Genomic DNA, 21,818 nt, shown 5'->3' on the forward strand with positions numbered 1-21,818 from the left:
GTGAAAAAAGACGGTTCTCTGTAAATGTTTCCAGAGGCATTTCTCACTCATTCATCCTTTAACCATGTTCAGCTTTATGCTGCAAATAGTAATACTCCAAACCCTTCCAGAAATTAGTAAAAGAATGCATGCAATGGAAACTAAGGCAACAGTCACTTAATACTAAAGGTTATGCTGAATTGTATAGTCAATTGTATAGTCAAAAATATTTTTCAGAGACCAGGAGCACGTATAACAGATGTAGTCTTAGGCTTTGTGTCACTGAAGCTATTTACAAACTGAAAGTTCTTGTGCCTAGATCTATTAGTTTTAGGGTTCAGCATATTATTACGCATTAAATGAGCAAATTCTTTGGAAACACTTATTCACATAAATTCAATAGAAAAATAGTAACTGTTTTGATGATACATTCTGAGATTTCTTTTAAAACATTTTTATTTAGAATACATCATATTATGTACTGAGTTCTCAACATTTGTCTGTTGAGACAGCTTTGTGTTCTGAAGACCAGTTATGCACTTGTAATAAGAAAAGCCCAATTATATATCAATGCTAAGATTTTTAGGCAACCCTGATAGTTACTCTTGTCTTGCTCAAATCATAGGAATCACAATTCTTCATAAGCATTTCCTTGTGATTTTTCTCACAGTATACATTTTAGTCCTGTCTTGATTTCGTTTCCTGGATTGTTTCTAAAAATGGACAACAGACCTGGGATGGAGAAATGGGAAAGACTGGAAGAAGAAATGGTGATGCTGTGTTCAGGATCTCTAACATCAAATTTAGCTCTTGTTGTCTTAAGGGAATGGGTCTGCACAACCTCTCAGCACATGCTTACTTTCCCCAGAGCTTCAGGACTTGAACAAAATTGTTTCTGGGGAATTAAATTGTTGACATTCTGGGTTCCAGAATTACTTTAAACATCAGTTTAAATACACAGCTAGGTTTATTTATTGACTAGCAGTTGTTATTTACAAATATATTAGCAGTAGCAACCACTGGGAGAAGGAAAAGCTGTTAAAGCTCCAAGATAGTGTTGTCACATCAGCATTAAAACAAAGAATATATTTAAACTACAAACAGGAAACTGGTTTATAACTCCAGGAAGGGTGAGATTCTGAAGCAGCCTCCCCTGAATAAAAGGAGAATGAAAAGGAGGGAAACATAACAAAGAAAATAACATATTTTTTAAATGAACCTTGATAAAGTTAGAGAACTAGTCTCAGCGTAGGAGGGTCTTTCTGAGCCTATACTCCCAATAAGATTGATTGCTGAAATTACTTCAAGCCTAGTGAGGTGCTGTCCAGTGAGCCTTTAAAGGTATGTGCACACTTCAGAAAAAGCAGGATGGGTGTGAGAAATCTGCAAATGAGGGGAGGTTTGCCTACAAATGAGTTAACAAGAAAATCTTGCAGTTTGGTCAAAAATGAAAGAATCCCCAGGTTGTACTACAAATTCAATGAAAAACACAAGAACTATCTGTCTACAGAGCAAAGGCTGTAAGCATACACACTGGAAAGAAAAATGAGTATCATGAAGGTAATCCTTGTACCAATTCATCAGGTGGTTTAGTTCCTTGCTAGTTTGTCATCTTTTATATTTTGTGCTACTCTATAGAATGGCTTAAGGCTTAGATCTAAACACTGCCCTTCTTAAAGAGCAGGGTGTGAATGATGTAGCATTTGTGCTTTAAAAGCATTGCTGTGTTTTTAACCATTTCAAAAGCTTTGTGTAATACTAGACTTCTAATGAAGTCTGCTCATTCTGTCTCAATATGTTAATAATGTATTTTCTAGTGAAATTAATTAAAATCAACCTCTGTTATTGCAGTGAAAGGCCAATCAACAAAACAAGGAACGGTAGGCTGACTTTTGAACAAATACAAAAGGACAATAATGGAGAAATTTATGGAATCACTAAATAATTAATTCTTCATTAGTAAAAAACAAAACAAAAACAAAACAAAAAAAAACTATGCAGAGTTCCCACATTACAAAATACTGAAGGTCACAATTAACTGTCACAAATTATAATTTGCCTTAATTTCAATGTAAAGGGAAAAAAAATCCTTAAGAAATAAGTGGATGGCTGGTGGTTTTTATGGAGAGGAAGAGGAGGTTGTGGGTTTCAAAACACAAAGGAAAATGCTTACTCATTATACACAGCAAAGGACGGTTGTGTAGCATTGTCCTCTTCACCACGTATCTGACATTGTCTCCTTGGGATCAAAGCAGATCCTGAACACCATGGGGTTCGACATCAGGCCTGTTCAGCTTGCAAGGATAGCTGTTTTATGCAGCAGGTTACCATAGCAACTTACCCCAATTTACATTGTGAATAGCTGCATAAGTTAATGTGACTCAATATAAGCATTCACTCCCAGTGCAAGATTTCATCTTGTTAGTGTAAGACAGGCAAAACTGCTACGTGGACGTCAGAAGCTGAAATGCATAGGCATAGCCATTTACTTGACTTAAACCCATCTTCTTTACACAAGGATTCTGTCTTTTGACTGTATACCTTACGCATATTTCCTGTCTACAACTTTAATTGCTAGCTTCAAACCTAGCTTTCACAAATGGAAGAATTTTTTCTGTGAACGTAACCTGCACAACTAAATATAAGCTTAAACACTGTTCCTCTTTTTTCCTTCCATGTGGTATGCAAAAATAAAAACCAATAAAACCCAACAACAATTTCTTGCATGCACTTTGAGACCAAAAGTCAGATTCTTGTGCATGAGCCCTGGTTCTGCTTCTGTCACTGCTGGCCTAATTTAGCCTGAAAATGCAACATCAGAGACTTAGTTCTAAACATAATGCTCTAAATTAGAGCATTGTACTCTAGAAGTTTTGTGGTGGTAACTGTTCATACGGACTAGAGGCAAGACACTACAACTCAGTATTTCCCCATTTTTTAAATTATAATTATACTTGGTCTTAATCAAAGATACTACTAATAAGCATTAATCCCACTTATATAATTTTGTAATACATACACCTACATACACACTTACAAAGGCAGATTTCAATGTATGAAGGAGCTACTGAAATAGGGCTAATCAGTTTTGCAAACACAATAAAGAATCAAATACTAGGCAGAAGTTCTTCAGAAAAAATCTGGGAATTGTTTTAGATTGTGACCAAAGTATGAGTCAATGTCATGACTTTGTAGAAGGCAAATGCCATACTGGTATCTACAAACAGGAGTCAGTACTCACAAGATATATGAAGTGATCCTTATTTACCCAGCATGGATAGAATTTCTATTGAAATAGGAGTTTCAGACATTGTGTTCCAGGAGATGCATGGAGGAGAGCAGTGAGGTGGACGGGTCAAGAGAAACATTATGCACTAGAAAAGAAACAGAGTTAGGTACTATTTAGCTGAAAGACTAAGTTCTTTAAGAATTTAAGAGGCCCTTGAAAAGAGGAAGGAAACAATCTGTTTTTCATGTTTGTGGGTTTAAATTGCAGTGAGAAATTGGGCCTGGGAGTGAAGGGGAAACCTTTCTCACAGGAATAGTGAAGTCAGAGACTATAGAAGTCTGGGGCAACTACAGGGTCTCCATCAATTGAGGTCTTAAGGAATATGTCAGGCAAAGTTTTACAAGGACAATATGGTACGGTCAACAGGTAACAGATAACAGAACAGTTCTATCTAAATTCTCTAAAAGTGAGTACATTATATCTTGTACACTGGAAATGGAATACGGTACTACTGATAAGGCAAGTAAAGATTTTTCTCCCAGTTTGTTTTTTAATTTTTTAACTCAGGTAAGCAGAGGGACAGTCATAAATAGCTTTCACTTTATTGGGTGAAACCTTAAACAGTGACCTTAATATTCCTTGAGTAAGGAGGAGAGAAGCAAGAGTCTAAAAGGAAAAGGTTGAAAAACTGATTACCATGAGACAATGAGCCCCATATAGTATGAAATGAACATTGATGTTTCTTCTTCTAAAAATTCTCATGTTATTTCAGATCATTTTTACTCTGAATTTTATTGAATTATATTGACTGACTGCATTTATTTATTACTATTCAAAGATAATTTATTGATCAATCACACAATAGTGAGTAAGTATACTCATAATCTGAGATTTTTCATTCATTATTCAGGTGAAGAGTTGGTTTGGTCTCTCCTAAGGCACAGCTTTTCAGTCTGGAAGTCTTAATCATAATAATGATAATTACAGTAATTTAGTTTTGCCTGCTGCTGCTCTTACAGTAGGATTAACAAAATTTTTTTTAAGAGCCATCAACAGGAGCAAGCTTTAAGTCACTGATAGGATCCTAAAACAATAGAATGGAATGTATTGAGCATGAACTGAAATCAACCATAGTGTTAAATTTAAAATGTGTAAATCAGAGGAGAAAAGAGTTATGGGTAATGATTTTTCACTTCTGAGCTAATGGAAGGTTCTAACTGGATAATATTCTTTCTGCTCTGTTTGATCTGCAAAGACACTCCAATCAACTACTTGTAAAAGAAATTCTCCTTTTGCTGAAGTTATTTTTTTTATATACTGCTAAAATTTCACTCTAAAGTGATTCTGGATTCCTCAATGGTCAATAATTTGCCTCTGAAAGCATTTATTAAGAAATGTAACTGTTGAACATATTTAAAAAGTGGGAAATTTCTTTCTCTATTGAGATGTAATGCTTCTACTTACATCTGAGATCAGAAATACACAGATACTTTCATCAGTGAATTTCAGAACATACAATTACTGCAAGAGTTAAAAATCAATTGATACCTATCTTTCTGCTTGTCATACTTTTATTTTTTATTTTTTGCCACAAATATTTTATGGATTTTTTAACTAGTGCATTCTGAGAAGAACAGCGTCCGTGGAATAAATAAGAATACTGAAGTTACTCTAAGAGTAACTTCTGTATAAAGAATTATAACTTCGAAAACAACAACAAAATGGAGAGTTTGTCTTATCCCTGTCTTTTAAATAAAAAACTTCAGAAACAGGGTGGTGAAATGACATCCTGAAATAATTTAGATGTCTGAAAGCGTAATCTTAAGATAATTAAATTGGATGTACATTTTTCTTCTAACTCCATATAAGTAATTCCTAATATTTACTGCAGTGTAATAAAGAAAAAAAACATGTCATTTGAGTCTAATCATTCTAAAAACTTTTGAAAACTAGTACCTTTCATTTAACATAGAAGGTGTTGAAAGAGTTAACACTTCACTTAGGCTTTCTTAAATCTATACATTCCTCTTAGTCAATAACATACTTGAATGTGAGTGCATGTGAACACAGACAAAATACAGCTTTTTTTCCAAAGAAAAAGATGTCTTTTAAAGAGTCACTGCAAGAGTACACTGTATTGTTATGCACAAATTGTACTGTTATCCACAGATAGCACATTAAGTTCTACAATAGACCTCTGAAAAAGGAATGTGGTCTTTTCTTTTCAGCTTTCTTGTAATAAATACTTTATGTATAGCTTAAAGGTGCATGGGCAGGAGACTATCCAATGTCTAGTCTTTAGAAAGCCTCATTAAATAACAACTAACACAATTAGAGACCCTAAAGGATACTGAAAATGTATGCAATACATACTGAGAAGTATGATATTTAATAGAACAGAACTTTCTTTCAGTACTGCTGAAACAAACATGCAATGTTTTAGTGATAGGAAACAGATGCTGTCTTTGAGAAGCTTTACTGTAAGAAGAAAAGGGTGAAATATCTGTGGCTTATTACAAGCAAACATAATAAGATTCAAATTGTTACATGTCATGAAAAGAAGAAAAGGTTTTCAAATTGTATGCTTTTTCCAGAACGCAGGTACGATTCCTGGTATACCACTAGCCCAAGGGCACAACATATTGAATGACTTATTAAAGTTTCATGATACAAATTTATTTCGTAACAACACTGTGGGAATTTATTGCTTTCCATTACAGGAAGCAATGCTTCTCAAAGGTGTTTACAATTCTCAAATTGCAAAAATTAATTTTCAAATTGAATGAAGCATAGTAAGCTTCATGAGCTCCTCATTCTTCACACCCAGACCTAGCTACAAATACAACACAGCAAAATAGATTAGAACAGGCAAGCCACATGTATTAAAGAATTATGGTTTAGTGAATGAGCATCTTTCACTTGACCAATGACAATTCAAAAGATTCTTCCAAAGAGCAAAGCAGTCAGGCCAACAGCCTATTTTCATATTTAAGCTTAGAAGAACAATGAAATTATGTGCTCTTTGCTGAACAGGGGTGAAGGCACACTTATCAGATAGAATAAATTTCAATCTCATATAAAAGCAGCTCATTGTTGAGATGCATACTACTAATATCTTCGCAAAGGCCTATGATTTTACTGTAAAAATGCTGCTCTTGTATGAGAGTATCACAATAGTGCGGAGAAATGATTGAAGAAAAAAATAGCAAAATAAGAACTAGAAGAGCCAATCAAATTAGAAGTGGATATACTGAAAATTTACTAAATCTGATCTTTTGAACCCAATTTTAGAAGATGCATGGCTGATAAAGTGATAAATTATAATCCACACATCAAACTTCAGCTCTGCTTCTCTGTGAAGATCACTGACTGGAAATTCTCAAGCCTACTCATTTCCACTGGTCCAGCCAAACAGAATCAAGATAAAAGAACTACCACACTTTCCAATGAACTACTGTGAAGGCTACTTAAACAAACAAAACCAACCAACAAATCAAAAACTGATTGTAGTGTAAAAATAGAAATAACTTTAAATGTTCAGTTCTACATATTTTTCTGTATTAGAGACTTCATAAAATATTAAATCACAAATAATTAAGTCTCTTTTGAATTAGCTTTTCTCACTTCTTGATAAATTTTATCAACAGACAACCTAGGAGGAAAAAATTCATGGCAATTTAACTGAATTACCCAATACTCTAGAATGGTCTTGTCTTGACATTATTCTTTGTAAAGACTAAATCACATTTAACTCAGAAGTTAAATTTCACCAGAAAATAAATTAGAATATTTCTTCTAATACAGAAAATTCAAAGTAGCTAAGTAAGCCTAGGTATATAACAGCTATTTAAAAACAAGTGTCCAGGTAAAACCCTGCATCCAGGTGGGTTTCAGTCTATTCTGCACCTTTCTGAATAGTGGCAAAATCTTAATAATCCCTGCTTATCAAGGAAGGTTATTCAGAAGGTTGTCAAGGCCTTGAAATCTGTTCCCTGCTCTGCTTAGTTTACATATCCTTTGCGAGTGCCCAGCTTGCTGCTATAACCCTGTCTATCTCTTCTGCCTGGCATAATCTCCCCAGACAATGTTCAGTGTTTGCCCAGGAAAGGCACTGTCTGCTCTCTCTCTAGACAGTGTCACCTTGCCTGATCACTCCTTTAAAAAAGAAATAAGATGCACATTTAGAACAGAGAACTCAACCAAATGTTGTTTGTCAAACCATAGCTTGACAAATTCATACACATACGAAAAATATACCAGGTACACAATTTACAGTGGGGCTTGGAATCTACTTTCACAAATAATTTTTTTTTCAAAGTGTTATTTAAAAAAAAAAAAAGATAAATTTAAATGAAACTTCATAAATTTCAGTATAAATGTATTTCAGTATAAATATTTCAGTATAAATCTTTACTGTGACATGCCAACATATAATTGAAGAAAAGCCCAGGAGGTGTAAGAGGTTAGTTTTCCCATGATAGGCATTTCCTTCTGATTATGCTATGACAGCTGGAAAGTAAGTCTTAATTTTTTTAGAAGTGAATTTAATTGCTTTAGAGAGTCAGTTTAGCATATCACTTCAGAAATGCCCCAAAGCTATAAGTAAACCCACTGTTAGCCAAATAGCATCTTATTTGTAAGCTTCTTAGTTTAGGGTACTAGTTACCAAATTATGTTTTCAGTACCTTACTGAGTATTCCACAAGTGGCCTCCAAATCTTATCCCTGTTGGAACATTTTCAATTAAAAGTTGAATGATAAGGATCCATGACAGTCTTAGAACCACTGATGGTAGATGATGTGCTATAATCCAGTGAATTTGGGAATCAGGGACTTAAAGGTTATCCTGGAAACATGGCTAATCCATCGAGTGTAAGCAGTTCTAAGGAAAAAATTATTCAAAATATGATTGTGATTTTTTAAAGAAGTGGTAAAATTCCTTTTCTGAAAAAGATTATGATTCTCAGCTTGAAAGAAGCTTATCTTAAATGAAACAAATATAGTTTATAATTAACAGTGATTTAACTCTTCTGCAAATACAAAAAAAAATGCTGTTTTAATTGTAGAAAGTTTTCTAATTATCCAAATATCATGGCTGTATGTTTTCCACTACATCCAGTTCTTGGATAAATGTTGGGTAGATACTTTATATCAACAGATAAGGTATCTCTAGAGACCGCTTCATCTTCTGGAGGCATACCATTGATTTCCAAACAAAACAAAACAAAACGAAACGAAACGGAACAGAACAGAACAGAACAACAACAACAAAGTAATTGCTATTGTATGTTTAAGGAAAATAAGGTAAGGCAACATACAATATGTATGAAAACATAAAATATTACAATTATGCTGTACTTTCTCCCTGCAGTCCAAAATTTATAGGGCATGAATAAATTAGAAAATTTAATAATCATCTTGTATTTTCTATACTTGTAACATCTTGATAACTGTTTTACACTATATTGTAAAGCTGTTTTTTGTCTTTTTTTTTATGTGTGTTTGTGTGTGTTTTTCTCGAAGCGGTATGATACAGATTAATACATTAGCCATGAAGTTCAAAAATAAGATGCATATATACATCCAATAATATCCATATGCATCTTATTTTTGAACTTCATATCCATATTGGATGTATATATGCATCTTATTTTTGAACTTGCTGTTCATAAAAATGTGAATCAATTACTATTAAACCTTGTCATCTCATTGAAGATATTCTGATATCTTACAGCTTGTTTTTGTAGTCTTTTAGTAAGAGTAAGTTAATAGTCTTTTAAAAGTCTGAACTTATTCATAATTATTTCCTTCTTTTTTGAAGAACAACTAAAAGGAAGCTAAAATGGAGAGGACAAGCCCAATAGGGTGAGACCATACAAAAAAAGTACATCAATATTGTTCAAGGGAAACAGGATAAACAAAGGCTGTAAGAAGGACAATCACTGAAATAATGCATAAACAAGACTGGTAGAATACAGTTATATTTCTCAAAACATACAGTTTAGCTGGAATGAGAATTTATTTCAAGAAATAACAAAGGAACACAACTCCTAAACATTAAAATATTTATCTGTATCTGAGGATAGCTCACTAAAAGTTTAATAAAACAAAGAAGTTAGAATAGTTTTAATAAAGAAAAATTAAGCTATTTATTGTAGAGCAACAAGTATAGTTTTGAAAATACGTCTTTAGCTGTTGGAAGTGTTTCTCTAAATTGAGGATTTGACCAGATATGCTTTTCATCTGGCAAAAATTCTGTTGAAGGAAAGACGATGTACAAATCCTGTTTCTCCTTGTTTAGAAATCTCTAAGTGTTTTACCGTGAATATTGAATGAAGGATTCGGACATTATAGGTAGTACAGTTGCTCGTTAATCTTAAATCATGCCATTTCCTATGTATACTAGGGAACCGTACTTAGAAAAAGAACACACTCACCAGGACACCAGAATTTAAATTACATAAAAATCAACAGTTCTGGACTATAATGTTCTACCCTACTTTTAAATAGATGACAGTTAAGCAACAAGGGACATATCTCTCAACAATTAGCAACAATACTAAAAAAAGATCTGTGTCTGTGTATGGATGTTAACTCATCTGCAAACATTAACATGATTCTTATATTCCAGGTCACCATCAGTAAACTCATATTGATGCCCCTGACAGCAATAAGTATCCTATTATTAGTCTCACCAATTTCCCTCTTTTCTGACTTTTAAAAGTCAGAACATTCTTACAATACATAGCAGAGTTATGATCAGTAATAGTAAGCAAAAATATAAAAAGCTCCTGCAGTATTAGGCTAAACTTATAGACTGGAGTTATGGCTGAAATGTATTGAAATTTATATGGCTGAAATTTCAACTAATAGTCCAAATAAAGTCTGAAAATATAACTACAGGACATATGAACAACATTGCTGAGGTGTGCAGTATGATATTTAGACCCATTTATTATTTTGTATTTTGCATGAGGGAATTTTAGTAACTAGCTGTGAAATCTAACTTCATTGAAACATTACATTTACTAGATACAGGATACCTCTTTACAGCTGTTTATAGAGAACATAACTCTAATAATCTCATTTGCCTTTAAGTAAGTATGGAGTGTCCTTATGTCCTTTATACAGGAGAATGTCATTTAGAATCCACGTGTTGGTTTTTTGTTGTTGTTGTTGTTTTGTTTTGTTTATTTATTTACTTATTATGGACCCTCTCTGTTCCTGTGTTCTGGGTCAGCAGGAGTTACACATGTTTGCAGGTAGTACTCTGTGCAGATACTGTTTGCAGTGTTCATTTGAATTCAGTTAAAGAAACTACAGAAAGCTTAAATCTAGGAAATCAAGGTCACCTTGTTACTGTTAAAACAATGGAAAACACTGGGTAAATACAGCATGCAATGAAAATTCATACAATGATACTTTCATTTTCTTACTGGCATGAAGGGCTTTCTGCACTACATTTAACTGCCATTCTACCAAATTTCAAGCACTGCAGACAGATTAACGATCAAAATTGCTTCAATACTTTTCTATCTGTTGCATAGGATTATGACACTCCTTTTTCCTACAGCACAGACAAAGAAAAAATTAGTATGTCGCTTCATAAAAACAGTCTAAATTTACTAGCCAGATATTGCAGAGAATGTGCAAAAACATCTTAGAGAACAGACGATGAATTATTTCTAGTAGTTTTTGTTCCTTTGTACCTTTTAGCACTTGGCTAATCTCTAACACTTAGCTTTTCTAAGAGAATTGAGGATAGTTTCAACCATGAAAGTAGAAATTAAAGAATAAAAATCTGATAATTGAAAAACGTGCACTCATTGTAAAATCCAGACAAGATCAGCTCATCTACGCTATTTCTTCTCTTTGCTAAGCCTACTCTTACATTTGTTGTGACCTCTCTCTTCAAACTGAAGTCTTTCCACAGTCATAACTGTTTCTGTTTCCATGTGTGGACTCTGCCTGATAAACAGATTATACTTTCATTTCATCTCTCTCTTCAATGATATGTGTTAATTGCTCAGCAGTAAAGATATTTCTAGTCACCTATTTGAACATGTATGAGCCACCGTCATTTGTCATGCCTTATTGGCAAGTCTATAGCTGACTTTACAAGAAAAAAAAAATAAATCAAAAAGTCCAGGCAGTTTGAATTGAATTCATAATCTACTTTGGCAGGATTTGGCAGAAGCACATGCCTCTAGTTTAAAAAGACTACAGCAACAGTTAGCATATTGGCTAACATGCTTCAGACAGAACAAGACCAACAAATCTAAACAGATGACTTGGTACAAAGTAAAGCAAAAAGAGCTGTCAGTGCTTATCCAATGATGATTTACACATTTGCAGTCCTTTTGAGATATTTTCAGCAATACTAAACTCTCATTTACTATTTGTAGTCACTGATTTCTTTCTTTCTTTATTAGGAGAGTTAATTGTGGAAAGAAAGTATCTTCATGATTCAGGCCAGCCATCTACTGTAATCTATTCATATGCATGGATTATTATGAACTGTAATCCATAAGGCATACAGTAACACAACAACCACTGTTCGGAATGGCATTTAATTTCTTAGCGTTTGTGACCTTATTACACCAGACACTTATCAGACACCAAATAACAAATGTAAAACCAATGGTTCTCAATATCAGATTAATCACACATTTAGAATTCAGAAGCTTTTGATAAATTACTAAATTCATATGTTGACTTCTTCAAGCATTCAGGAAGAGCAAATGCGGCCCTGTGTAATCCATACTTAAAATGGATTTTGATGGCAGCACATCACGCGCTGCGCAGATTACCCCAAGCAGTTTACAGCATCACCGCTCCAGATGTGGAAAGCAGTTGTATTCTAATGGGAGTAGCATATAATTGGCATCACAGTTGAAGAGGTCAGAGAACATCAGCATTAATTTGGTCCCAGTTTAGATGTCGACACAGGTATTAAATTAATGTATAACACCTTCTGCACCTAAACAAATTGGTTGGTCACTCCTGTCAATGTCAAGCATGTTTGCGTGATAGACATTGAAGAAGTTTCCCTGTGAAAGGTCATGATCTTGAATATTACTTTTTAGATCAAATTGTATCCACCACATCTTTAACTTCATTTTAACCCTGTTTCCATTGATCTGCGCATCTGCTATTTCAGAGCAACGTTAAAAAGCAGTTCCATATCTCCTGAATAACAGAGCCTCTCTGCAAGCTCTCTATTTAAAAGCTCATATAAGCCTTAAAAAAATCATCAGGTTTAGTACAGAAGGGTCATACCTTTTTCCTTATTTACATTTCCACACAACTTCTTGGGAAAAATAAAAGGTGATAGAAGAAACATGTATAAATAAACACTTCCAGTTGTTTGCCACTCCTTTCAGCCTTATATAGGTAATATGGCAAAGGTTTGGAAGGAGTTCCCAGTTGCTGGAAGATAAAGCCAAGTTGCTGGATGACAATGTGAAATATTATACCAATATCATTTATAGTTCTTACAGTTACTTTCAGTGGAGATGAAGAACTAATGTAATATCTGAACCTTAAATACTAAGTTGATGATATTTCCAAATTTTAATACATTTTTCTAAACTGAAACTTACTAATTATATAGGGATCTGAGTGACAGCTTCAGCTGTACTTATAAATCCTGTTAAACTGCAATGTAAAGCTATACATATATTTAAAGACTAAATATATATTGGTCTTTATATTTATATGTTGGTATATAAAGACCAAATATATGCAGTTATCTGTATTCTTTCTTCACTTTTAGGTTTCCAGATAAGCTGTTTTGTAAATGTTGGGAAACTATGAAGAAAAATAAAGTCTACAGAGCAGTTTTGGAATAATAAATCAATATCTCTCTATATCCTGCCATTTCATAACTAAAGGTTATTTTACACCCAGAATAGTGTTGGGAAATCCCATATTTTTATCAGTGCTAACTGTAATTTGGACACATCAAGGGACCCTACTTAGTGAAAACTCTATTGGGATCTGTCAGATCAGGTGCCATATTATATCAGCTTGTCATTAAAACATAATCTGTGTGTTTTATTGGATGTATTCAGCTTTTGTCTGAAAATTATATTAGGTCTGGGATCATGGAATTGAATAAGGACTGGTACTTTGAATCCCATTCACAGGGCTAACTCAGATTTCACCATCACAAAAGTCATCACTTTTAAAGAAAACTTTTAAAGAAATAGTAAAGAATGAAATTTCTTAATACCTTACATATATAGAAATAGCAGAAGAAGCTAGGATCTTCAAGTCAGATGCTATCTGAATAAAATATGTATTATTTAGTGATTTGTTATTTTCATCCTTAGAGAAAAGGTCTTCAGTAAGACTTTTCTGGGAGATCTCCCAATTGAAATGTATAAAATACACAGATTGCAAAACACAGCTGAAGTAAAGGTGTGAGTGCATGAACACATTATAACAAATTTATCTAAGGCAGTCATTTACTTTTTCCTCATGATAAATGTGAAGTACTATTACTTTACAAGTGGTACTATGCCAGGGTAAGGTTTTCCAAGTTGATGTGATCAGAACCCAGTAAAAACTCTCTAGTCTTAACCAGTGCAGAGCCTGGGCTCAAAATTGTATGTGTAATTGTACCACTGCTACTTAAACCACAGAGAAATCTGCATTTGATGGACACCAAAGGCTTCGGAATGACACAGAAGACAGTGCAACTGCATTCACTCAAGCTCTAAGCATCTAGCTGCAGATATTTTTATGTCAGGTAAACTGTGCAGTTCTCAATCACTATTTTTTTTTATTATTATTATTTTATATCTCCCTGTAAGCTGGCTATGATTGAAAGCAAAATGCCCCTTAGGCAAAGACATCACTTTTGAGTTACAGAGGCACTTATCAGAATTGTCCATATTAAGGTTCTGTCCATGGTATAACAATTTTCTTGAGGAAAAGAATATATCTGAATATTCAGCTGATTTTATTAAATCAGTTCTCCTAGGCCATGCTCACATCCTTTGGGGTGTTTGATTTTCATGAACATTTGAGTGACTAACTTATTGGCATGCACATTTGTGCAAAGTTAATTTCAAAGTACTATGCACCACTATTTGCAGAAAGAAAGTAAAATCCACACACAAAAGTATTTGTGCTGGAAGGGCTTACTGCTGTGGGATTTATCTGATTTACCACAAAATCCCAACCTCCAGCAGTCAATATCTACTGAACTACACACGATCTCCAGAGTTCAAAATTATTTCAATAACTTGATTTTTTAAACTATTAACACTTGTTTAAAAAAAATAAAAAAAATCTGCCGACAAACAATAACCAGAAGAGACCAAGCTTTTAAAGTGAACATATTAACTATTTAGTTCCATTGAATTTCAGCAATTATTATTTTAGTAGACATTTTTAATGGAAAATCATATTTGAAGAAGTATTGGAGAAAGCTTTTTCTTTATTTACTTTTTCATGGGAACAACATAAATGCAATATTAGATCCAATGTCAACTTTACATATATTTTATTCTTCCTTTCATTTAATATCATGCCTCCAAAGAACAGATTCGTTTTTCTCCTCCAGAAGAGTGAAACAACAGATGATGTCTATGGAAGAAAACACCTTTATTTGAATTATTGAGTGAATCATTGTTTCTCCAGTTCATTAAACTTCTCAGTAAGAAAATTCAAACTCATATATATTTTTGTCCACTTTAAGGTACATATCACAGTTGTGTTGCTTGTTTACTTTCAATATAAAGGACAAATTAAAGTATTAATCTATGCAATCAAAATCTAATGGAAATAAGGATAGTTTCACACTTTTTTTTTTTTTTTTTTGTAAAATGCATCAATCACACTTTAAAGAACCTCTCATAAAATTGCAAGGAGCTGAGGATATAGCCTCAAGAAACAGGACTCCATATAGGACTTTACTATTATTTTATGAGTTGCAGTTCTTAAACTACATTGAAAAAAGATTCTTGCTTACATTTTTACTTATATTTCTACTTCAGAAATGTGTTTGGATTCTACCAGCTGTGGTTGTCAGGAAACATGCAAATAGAAAATAATAATAAAATAATACTTAGAGAGCTCAAAACAAAGTTTAGTCAGTCATATTTCTAGGTGAAGATGCTTCTACCTTGCTTATCACTGCAGGATTTGTAGGAAAGGAAAAAAGCAACATATAAAGTTCTGCTGCCTTGCTTTTCTGTGATCAGTGGAAGAACTGAGTTAAGAAATGTATCAGCTACTGGGGTAGAAAGGCTTACTGACAGTCTTTATAAAGATAATAAAATGTTTTTAATAATAAAAACACTCATTGCTCTTGCATAAAGGCCCATTGTTATTACATTTACTATTAACAATAAAAAAAGTTATAAGTTCAGCAAAGAACTAGGCTCCTCACCCTTCAAAATCTGCATGGAAAGAAGGGTAGGGAGAGTCCAGTATTTGGTTTCTCCTGAATCAAAGAGACATATAAAATCGGGAATCTGAAAGTAACCTGGACAGCTCGTTAGAAGAACGCCTCCAGCACTCCTGTGCTGCTCTGCCTCTGTAAAATCTTGCACTCACTCACAGCAAGTGCCTCAGAAAGCAGCATGTCAGTGGGATTATTGGGTAGGCAGAAACCTCGCCTGGGGAGAATTGTACCCTTTCTTATTCTTTTTGGAATATGATGTGCAGGGCTTACAAAAAAAAAAAAAAAGACCTGAAGAAAGGAGAGATGCTAACCTGCAAAAATGTGAAAGAAAATAAAAGGTGCTCTGGGAGCCAGCACAAAATGTAGAATGAGCGAAAAATTTCTTATTCGTATACACGAACATGGCTACATTTCACTTCCTTTGCACATGACTATTCCACTTCTTTTTGTACTCCTACTTAACAGGCAGACAGTCTCCTGGGAATTCTCCCTCCAGGAGCTTGTAAGGGACATTATAAGTTTTCTGACCTTTACACTTCTCTGCTTCAGGGTCTCACATCACAGTTACCAAATCTTTACTCAAGGACTGTAGGCTGTCAGTCAGAGCTAGCTAATACCACTCTATCCAGACAGGTCAACAAAGAATAGTAACAAATGTTTAATTTGCAGGCCTAACACAGACATAATGGCAAAGCCTATAGGACTGTTTCTGATACGACATGGTAGAGCACACCAAACTGTTTTCCCAAGCTCAAATTTTACATTTAAAGTTTTGTATTTGAACACAATCTATTTATTTATTTATTACCAATAAGATCAATTTGTGAAGATCTAATAAGAAGAGATGAGACTATTTTTTAGGTCAAAATTTAAATATATGTAGGACAAAGTATTTTTTTTTGTTTTGATACATTGCAAATACTTAAATTGTGAAGAGTGAAATCTGAATTGTTTTATCCACTTTAGTTTGCCCACATGAATGCACCTATGATAAACCCAGCATATTAGTTGTAATAACTCGCAGCTACATTTAAGGTCAAACAGTTCATCATTACAGCAGTGGATGGGGAAAGGGAGTTGGAGGGAGATAGATAATTATCTTTTCTCTCCTCCTATTTTATCCTCCCGATTTGCATCGTTTTCTTCCTTGGATCTCACCCCTGTGTGTCTCCCTGGCAAACAGCCTCCCCATGTGAGCTCCCCTGACAAGATACAGGGAGAAGTTCCAGGGCTGCATGTGTTCACACCAGAGTCATGACCCTTCCCTTTCCACTGTTACTAGATGATCATAATCATTAAATAGTATTTCTTGTACATATAAAAAAAATCATTTTTTCCCTTTGAAAAACAAACAAACAATTTTGGATTAAAGTAAAATTGTGTAATTTCAAAATTTGTGACAATGAAAAGAAGTCCATTAAGATGAACTAGCTTGTATTATATACAAAATTATTTACCTTTCAGCATAACAAGAAAAGTCCTGCCTTCAATAATTGACTTTGCCTCATATGTTAATTAATCCATTGTTGTTGTGTGTACAGTTATGTAAATGTTAGTTGGAGCTGGTAGTTACTTTGCCAGAGAAAAACGTGTCAAAACGTGGAGGTCTGTTACCCCTCCATTCCAGGTATCCATATGAAATTGAAAGAACTGAGATAAAGAAACAGCTAGCAGGGTAGACTTACATTGCACAGGTAAATAAAACTCAATCCTGTACACACACATTCTCCCCCCACCAAATGAAAACCAGACTTGCAGACACCAGAACATGAAAGTTAGGCCTTGAACCTAGAAATTAGATACAAACAGTTTAAGCCTACAGATTTTCATCACAGAAACTGTAACCTCTAATGAACAGAGGTTTGATTACTCTTGACCCTTCCTGGGAATCTCTAGGTCAAGAGAACAGAAAATGATACTTGGTGAAAATTCTGAGATAGTGGATGTTGTATAAAGCCATAGTTGATATTTATTGACATGGTGTTTGGAAGCTTTAAGAAGATTAGGTCATACCTGGCCCTTGAGCCCATGGCAACATCAATGGATGTTCCACAAAGATTCCTGCTTTTAGCATTGTCATCCTTTATCTTAGCAAACATCAAAATCTGAGCACAAAAGACAGAAAATGAGCTATTGATTTTTCAGTATTGTCTTAACCTGCAGCTTAATTGAAGGTCAGTATATGTATTCCTGTCAAAGACAGACTTTTGCTATTCATTGTCATTGTCTGACAAAACTCTCCTCAAGAGGGAGAGCACAGATACTCTTCAGACAATGCACAAAAGGAAAATACACAACCTAACACTTTCAAAAATTCTCTAAGGAAAATAGAGGCATGGAGAAGACAAACTGCAAAGTAATTGGATTAGATGTCAAAAGCTTTATGGAAGCTGGGGCAGGGGGGAGGAAGATAAAAAAAGAGGGGGAGGGACAGAAAGAGTGAGAGAAAGGCAGAGATGAATGTGTATTTGCCATTATAAGACAACAGATAAATTGTCTCTTTAGAGAAAGTGGATGACTGTTTCTCTCTCTGTTCTGTTCAGTCTCTCATTGAAGGGTGTACAACTGCAAACACTTCTTTTCCTAACTCTGTAAAATAGTAGCTTTTGTGAATAAAAGGAACTTGTTTTATTAGAAGACAAATGTAGTATGACAGCAAAACAAATTGTCAGATAACAGATAGAAAAGAAAATCCACATATTTCTCTTATTTCCTGTTATTGCTCTTGCTTTGCTATCCTTCACCATCACCCTCTCATGAAGGATCAGGCTTTGCCATTTCAGATCTGTCATTCACAAAAGGAGTTGCCAGTTACTTTTAGCCATGTGGTACTTAATAGTACCATGTACCATGTACAATAGTACCATGTGGTACTTAATAGTACCACATTCCTGGTGAAGAATAACTGCTGTAACCATAGGACAAGAAGTTTTAACAATTAAAGTAAAGATCTTAAGAGCTCTTGATTTGCTTCAGAATGACAAGGAAAAGGAGCACGTTTGAAAACATAGTCAGGAAGCTGAAGAGCATTCATAGCCTGTAATTTTATAAGACATCTATTAAACTTTGGTAATTTGACTTACAGAAAGAAAAGACAGTGGCAGTTTTACAGAAGACATCTTACCCCATTAGTAAGCATAGCAAATGGACTATCCTTTCAGAAAGGTCATTTCCCAATGCATAGTTTATGTGAAACACTGCAAAGCTAGTAGGCTCAAACCAGTGGGCAGGTACTTTAAAAACATATGCTAAAGTTAAAGGAGTAAAAGCATTCAGCCTTCCACAGGATGGAAGACCAGGTACACAATATCGAACTAGATAATAACAAAGTTTCTCAAAAAAAATCTTCGGAAAAGAGCATTGTATGACATGATTATTTAATTTCAGACCATGTTTTAAAAATAGTATATACTATACCTGATATCCATAAGATCCATAGTTTCAAGGGATAAAACTGAGTCATGGAAAAAGATTTTTTTTCAAGAATCAGCTTATACAGAGCACTGGCACATGGAGAAAATAACATTTCAGGGGGGAGAACACAGCTAATGTAAAACATTACTAAAAGAGCTTGAAAATGTTTTCATGCTCCCTAAATGATTGTCCATGGTCTGAACAATTCCTGGAGCTATGAAAGCTGCAAGTCATACACCATGGCAAATTAGCCAACTTCTTTAAACAAAGTTAAGGGATGCTACAGAAACAAAACAAAGTTAAGAGGAAAAAAAAAAAAAAAACACCTGAACACCTTCACAGCTAAAGAAAGATGAAATCCTACATGATACAGTAATTTGGTAAAAATTCCTTTCACAGAAGTAATTTGATACAAATATAAATAGAATTCCTCATCCCATGATACTCTCTCTTAATGGAATATTCATTCTTCTAGGACTTGTTGTTGCTTCTTTTGAAAAGATTTTCTTCTTCTGTCCCAAATTGTGTATTGTGATTACTACAGACAACAGTATAAATTGGCACTGCAGTGGAGACTCAATTGCAGATCTTCCTGGCTATATTTATAACCTAACACCACCTGCACATTTTGGATCTAATACAACATTGAGAGCACTACAGTGAGATTCTGTTTGGAGGCTTAAGTCACACACAAAATTGCCGATACTTTCTTTCTAGGCTCACAAGTCTTTTACAGTAATTTATGACAGTAGAATTGACTCGTAGTATGTATTTGTGTGGATTATGATAATTACCACTGTTTTTCTGCTGTCCAGAGAGAGCCCTCTTTCCCCCTTTTTTTATTGTATCATGTAAACTAAGGTCTGAGAGGACACACTTCAAATCAAGTACTCTATTATTAAATTCAGACTAACTAGTTCATATATTAAAGGAAGACTAAAGAACACAGAGAACTGACCTGTAACATAGAAACAAAGGTGAGAAGCTTAAAAACATGCTTTCTATATCTCACCTATATTTTACTTGAAAAGATAAGTAAGCTATTTGCCAAGAGTTGAACTTTAACTTATAAACATGCATATTTTCATATAGATGTTCAAACTCAGAGTTACAGAACGACCACACCAGAATGCAATCAGTAGCTAAGGAATGTTATCTAATGAAGAAATAAATAATGAACTTTTTTTCTTGTTGTTGGTGGTGGTGTTTTTTTTTTTTTTGTACAAAACTTATGAAATAATTCTGTTCCAGCATTAAAAAAAATATATGCTGATGTGCCATAACTTCACAGCAAGTCTTTTTTTTTTTCTTCTTTTTAATATCTAGGAAGCTGAAAAAGACTTGACTTCCCAAGTGGAAATAGACTTGAAACTGAGCCAGCCATCTATGAGTGGTCCCTACAAAAGCAGTACAAGCTGTGTTTCTATACCATGATCAAAAGCCTAAAAGAAATGACTGAGAATGGACTGAATTTCCAAATTCCTCTTTTAGACACTGATACAAAATCATAGATGCTATATTTTGCCTTTAAGTATCTCTGAAAGAGGTTATAAATGATTTAAACTTAAACTAACATTCTTATCTTTTATATCCAAGTTCCTTTTCTAGTTAAATTTTTGCTTATGACATCTATACAAGCTAGCTTTTATTTTTACTTTTTATTATTATTATTATTTTATTTTGAAACATTTCCAGGATATAATCAGGATTTATTTATTTTCTATTTCATCACTGCTATTTGACTTTTCCCTTCCTTTTAATTTTTCCACCTCTTTTACCTATAACTTTTACCTCTTAGTTCTTAAGTTCAGATGTTTTACTCAAGCTTTCCAGAGTACTTTTCTACACCATGGCCTTCAACATGGACTCATTTTTGTCTGGCTGTATTTATTAGAGGCATTTTAGAAACAGCTAACTATAACCACCTAAGAATATTAGCTTTGAGAAAGAAATCAGGGCTTGACAAATTTAGGGTGGGATTTCTTAAATCTTGATCAGTTGGACTTGACCACACATAATGGACTGGTCTTCTTTTGTAGCTGTACCAATAGCAGAGTCAGATGAATTAAAGGAGGGAATGGTGAATGTCTGGTACCACAAAGAACAATTTTTCTATCTAAACTAAGCTCTTCAGAAAGCTTTTCATATTAAAAACTCCTATAGGTTTTGTAAACAAATGTAAAAATGATTTTTGGTCTCAAACTAAGAGTTTGTACTGCTAACAAATATTTCACACTCAGAAAGCACAAAAAGTTTAGGATAAACTTCAAATATCAAAGAATTCAGTACAGATAAATTCCTTGGAGTTTAAAAGAATATACATTTTAAAGGAGCCAAGACACTGAACTTAAATATATATATATATATATGTGTGTGTGTGTGTGTGTTTCTTGTTGCATATATGTATTTTTCCTCAGCTTTTCTTTTCTCACAAAATATTTCAATTTTGAAAGCCTTTTACAGCCTGCTTCAGCTGGTTATTGAAATGCCCTTCTTATTTAATTCAGAGAGGTTTTTTTGACAAGTTTTATTTGACAAAATCTGTATAATTATATCATCCTAATCAGCTTAGTTATGTTTCATATACTGCTGAAACTCTGGAAGAAAAAAACTTTATGAAATGTTTAAACCAGAGGAAACCTCAATAAGACATTGTAGTATGTTTCACTGCAACTCTGCTCAGACTTTGATAGGAATATGACAGGTGCCAGTTAATGAGATAAAATATCACCACCCCATTGAATTAAAAACAAACCAATCTCTGAGCCTGGGTGGAGGACTG

This window comes from Anser brachyrhynchus (assembly GCF_964034855.1).
Source record: "Anser brachyrhynchus genome assembly, chromosome: 13".
Classification (NCBI taxonomy): domain Eukaryota; kingdom Metazoa; phylum Chordata; class Aves; order Anseriformes; family Anatidae; genus Anser; species Anser brachyrhynchus.